This window comes from Anomaloglossus baeobatrachus, chromosome 8 (assembly GCF_048569485.1).
Source record: "Anomaloglossus baeobatrachus isolate aAnoBae1 chromosome 8, aAnoBae1.hap1, whole genome shotgun sequence".
NCBI classification, from domain to species: Eukaryota; Metazoa; Chordata; class Amphibia; order Anura; family Aromobatidae; genus Anomaloglossus; species Anomaloglossus baeobatrachus.
The window spans coordinates 177,553,552-177,558,910 of NC_134360.1; the positions used below are offsets into that span (position 1 = coordinate 177,553,552).

Sequence of the window (5,359 nt, forward strand, 5' to 3'; positions counted from 1 at the left end):
TACTTCCATTTAATGTATACGCAGCTATAGGATTACTCCGTCCTAGGTGCATTACTTTACATTTATCAACATTAAATCTCATTTGCCAAGTATCTGCCCATTCTGACATCTTATCCAGATCTTTTTGTAATATTGTACTATCCAGGTCAGTTTTTAATATCCTACATAGTTTGGTGTCATCGGCAAAGACTGACACTGTACTATCAATCCCATCCACAAGGTCATTAATATAGAGAGTAAAAAGAATTGGTCCTGTTCATCTTCTTAGACTGCGCAGACATAAGCACCATTAAACTATTAACCCCATCTCCATCGCAAATAAAGACCACAGGCACCAAATTTTGGGTAGATATTGGTAACCGCTTTACTTCTCATTATTTTTTCATTCAACTGTCAACAAACGAATAACCAAACAACTCCAATGGTAAGAAGGGTTACACCATCACCACGACCGTGGAATTCTGTTCTCTCACCAAATCTCTTGTAAACACGCTGATGTGACTTTTCTTGTAACCTTTATTAAACTGTGAACAAAGTAGAAAGAGGGATCACTTATTATACACTGATAAACATCATAATAACAGCGAGGGAGGGTGGGGGAACTGCCACCGAATCCCAGACCCCTGAGGGAAGAGGATAGACAAAGCCCAGCTCCAGCATATAAAGGTGAGGGAAGCATACTATGGGTACATTTGAAATGTAAGGAGGAGCTGAGCCTGTATATCCTCCGCCCAGGGGGCACATAGCCAATGGGGGACAGGGGATGGAACCACTTCCCAACAAAAGCAGGTTAACCCTTGCTGCACAGTCTGGGGCACTATCATTAATCATTACACTGCCCACCAGACTGAGCACCATTAAACTATTAACCCCATCCCCAACACAAATTTCAGAGCAAACTATCCGTAGTTTTAAGAAAAACCCGGGAAGCTGTCTAAGTCTGACCTCATCATGGTTTGCAGGTACACCAGTATCAGGGTCCATATGTCATTACCACCGGCATGAATGACCAAACTCGTGGGGGCGGGCAACTGCCTGCTGATGTTTTCCACCTCCAACAGGACCTGAGACCATTTCAGTCCTCTGATACCCCTCCAAAGGAGCTCGATGTTGCTGAATTCTAGTTTACGACCTCTCGGACGATTATTGGGTCTTTGAGCGGCCCAGAACACATAAAAATGCCCAAGTATCCAAATTTTAGGTGTTGCCAGACCTAAAAAGAAACAGTATGATTAATCCTGTAATAAATCGGGATGGACGTATCTAACAAAGCAGACTGAATGCCAACAACCAGTTCATTGGATGTCTGTGTCTGACAGGCCGGCACTTGCCGCCTTGCTGGATGCCCTAATGTGGAATGAATAGGTACTGAAATGAGTTTGATCTAAATCACAAGAGGCCAGACAGCGACAAAATAGGGAAGTAAATTGATATTTGGTGAGAGGAGATCCATATATGTGAACTAGAAACGCCAGGCCAGGTTTACGGATTGACACAAATTCAGTCAAAAGCCACACCAGGCAAGCCGGACTAGGAGAGGGAAAGAGCCTAATCCATGTTCTTCTGAGTAATTGGTATGTTTTACGTCTCTGTATGCAAATACACACTGAAGACTTGGTAACTAGGATGTCATTAAATTGAAGCACTCCCACCTTGTTTTTGGAAGGCGGGACTAGCTCACTAACTCTTAGAGCACCAAAGAACAGTCTAAAGGTGGTAGCAAGGAGGAAAACATCCCAGAATGAAAAGCAAACTGAGTTACAGGAGTCTATTAATTTCAGAAGGATTGCATATAAAATGGGATGTCTATTGTCAATGCATAACCTAGTTTTGGCCCATCTTTTCATGGCTTGGTGTATAATGAAAAACTTGGTAACATTGGACCAGCCCAATAACTGAAAATGGAATGAAATACCAGATACATTTTCTGTGAATTCCAAGCACTGTTGCCACGCCTTACCGTAAAGCTGTAGAAGGGGAAACCAATGTCCTTATCCATGCCATTAGTTAGTCTCGACAAGGTCCCTCAGGATTGGGGGACATGGGCGTCCCTCCAGATTGGCGTTGGGCACCAGCTTCCCAAAATCCTGCCAAATAGAATGTGACAATGAGCACGCTGTATTACACCTGGAACCTAAAACTTGACGCTCCTTAATCCATATGGCGCAAGAGAGCCAAAACTGGCAGGGACCGTTCTTAGGTTTTCTAGTAGAAACAAATGTTTTGGTTGGCTAGGTCATCATGCCAAAGCTCGAAAGCTGCAACAATGGGAAACAATTCCAACAGTGTCACATTGCTGCGAAGCCCAGAGCCTTTCCAAGAAGACGGCCAAGCACCTTGGCACCACTCATAACCGAAAATAGAACTTAAACCGCTAGATGAAAAAGCGCTGGTAAATAATAAGTCTGGATTAGACACTTCAGGACCCATGATATAATTGTACCCATTGAACGATGCTAGAAATTGCGACCAAATAAAGAGATCAGAATGGAGGGGCTTTGTAATTCTGATTCTATTATCCAGGCTTTTTTCAGCCTTACTTACTTATCATTAATCATTGCACTGCCCTCCAGGGTCCGGCTGCCGCGGCCGCTGTTGCTCGGTGGCTCGAGCGATGGGCCAGATCCCGGGGACTCGAGCGGCGCTCCTCGCCCGTGAGTGAAAAGGGGATTGGTTTTGAGGATTTATTGTCCGTGACACCACCCACGGTTGTGGTGATTGTGTGGACACCACAGCTGCTCTGTATGGGGATCCCGGGAGTGGTGGTATGGAGCAGCTAGATGTTGGCCCTCCCCTCCGTGGGTAGGGGGTTGGTGGTCCCGGGGCCCGATGATGGGGAGTTAGGATGGTTGACAGGCGGGTATGGGGCCTGTTGAGGTGCAGGGACGCAGGGGCAGCGCTGTGCCACACGGCACGGAGGTACTCACTCAGCCCAAGGATGATGACACAGTTCACGGTAAACAAGCGGCTGGTTGATCGGGTCCCTCGGACGGCTGCGGTGTTGATGTTCCCTGCAAGTTAGCGGTGACTGTCTCGTCCCTGCACCTAAATACAGTTGTTGGTAGCGATGGATTCCCACCGGTAACCCGCTCCCCAGCTTGGATATGAGCCGGAGGAGCCCCTCTTTTGCCCGCAGGCGCTGGCCCTGAGAAACTGGTGCCTTGACGGTGGCGGTGTCTCTCCAATATGGTTGGACGGTTGCTTTCAATCGGGACTTTGGCTGTTGGGAGACCCGGAGGTCCCCTTCACTGATGGATTTGGCAAATTGTACGGCGACTCCAAGCCTTGCCGGGATCCGAAAGGCCCCTGCCAATGGTGCTGGCTTCTCTTTATGTACCGGTCCGGTACCGCCGGGCCACCACCCGTCCACGGTCCTTACGGTAGACTCCAATAGGCCACTCCTGCAGACGGTCACGGCCGTCTGCCAACCTTGCTGTCTCAGTCCGGGGCACACACCCGGACCAACTTCAGGCTCTGTTGCTGTCACTTTCTCCTTCACTTCAACTCCTTTCACTTGCTCCTCTACCACTTCCCTCTCCCTTCCTTCAACTCTCAAACTCAACTCTCAACTGCTTGGTTTTCCCGCCTCCAGGACTGTGAACTCCTTGGTGGGCGGAGCCAACCGCCTGGCCCACCCCCTGGTGTGGACATCAGCCCCTGGAGGAGGGCAACAAGGATTTGTGTTCTGACCTTGGTGTGCCTGCAGGGAATGTGGGGTGTGTGATGGTGTCATGACCTGTGATCCCTGGCTTGCCCAGGGCGTACATTAGCATACTTCTGAGTCCATTCCCAGGCTATTCTGTTGTACTTTTCCCTATCTGTTTTGTGGATGTGTGCAATCTCTGGCACTAGAGGGTCATCTGGGTTTGGGTCATATAACCGTAAACAAATTGACAAAAGAACCTTAGAAATAGTTAAAGCTGGGGACCACTGTGATCTGAGTATGTCAAGACAAATGCTGCCATTGCTGTTAATATTTGGATGGTAAATTCCCATTGTAAACGCAACTTTGGGAGGTTTGAAGGAAAATGGAGTGTCAAGAAATAAATACCACTTTGATATGGACTGTCATTGGTACCCATAATTGTTGCTTGCCAATGAAACATGTCATCTCCAACTAGACCTGCAAAGCTCATCTATTCTACAAAACTCATAGTTAGCAAAGAGTTCATATTGTAAGAGCAATGCGTCTTTTAGTAAAGTGCAATAGATTTTGGACAACCACCACATATGTCTCCCAAACGGCAGGAGTCCACACAATGGGCACAAGTCCTTGAACTGGATAACTGGGATCAAAGTGTAAAACCATGAAGACCACAAACGGTACTTTCCAGAGAAAAACAGCATCACAGGGAGCTCAAATATCAGTCTGATCTTTAAGGCCCCGTCACACTAAGCAACATCGCTAGCAACATCGCTGCTAACGAACAACTTTTGTGACGTTGCTAGCGATGTTGCTGTGTGTGACATCCAGCAACAACCTGGCCCCTGCTGTGAGGTCGTTGGTTGTTGCTGAATGTCCTGGGCCATTTTTTAGTTGTTGCTGTCCCGCTGTGAAGCACAGATCGCTGTGTGTGACAGCGAGACAGCAACAACTAAATGTGCAGGCAGCAGGAGCCGGCTTCTGCAGAGGCTGGTAACCAATGTAAACATCGGGTAACCAAGAAGACCTGTCCTTGGTTACCCGATATTTACCTTTGATACCAGCCTCAGCCGCTCTCACTGTCAGTGCCGGCTCCTGCTCTGTAAACATGTAGCTGCAGGACACATCGGGTTAATTAACCCGATGTGTGCTGTAGCTAGGAGAGCAAGGAGCCAGCGCTAAGCAGTGTGCGCTGCTCCCTGCTCTGTGCACATTAGCTGCAGCACACATCAGGTAATTAACCCGATGTGTGCTGTAACTAGGAGAGCAGGGAGCCAGCGCTCAGTGTGCGCTGCTCCCTGCTCTCTGCACGTGTGGCTGGACACTGGTTGCTGGTGAGCTCACCAGCAACTCGTGTAGCCTTGCTCCAGCGATCCCTGCCAGGTCAGGTTGCTGGTGGGATCGCTGGAGCGTCGCAGTGTGACAGCTCACCAGCAACCTCCTAGCAACTTACCAGCGATCCCTATCGTTGTTGGGATCGCTGGTAAGTTGCTTAGTGTGACTGGACCTTTACCCTCAGCTTCTCGAAGGTCTACATAGATGATGGCACTCAAGGCTTCCTACCGCAACAGGGCAAAGTCTCTGAGGGACTCTTTGGGGATTTTTTCCTCTTTCCCAAAAAGCCCGCTTCTTCATCTCTGACGTGGTCCTTGATTCAAAAGTGACCTTTAGTCTCTCCAAGATCTGATCTATGGTTTGGCGTTCAGGATGAGGCCA

At 48.4% G+C, this 5,359-nt stretch overlaps 1 pseudogene; it reads right to left on the reverse strand.

Annotated features, from left to right (window-relative positions):
• Positions 1–2,003: 2,003 nt before the first annotated feature.
• LOC142250065 (ubiquitin-conjugating enzyme E2 D2 pseudogene) lies at positions 2,004–4,122 on the reverse strand (annotated as a pseudogene).
• Positions 4,123–5,359: the final 1,237 nt, after the last annotated feature.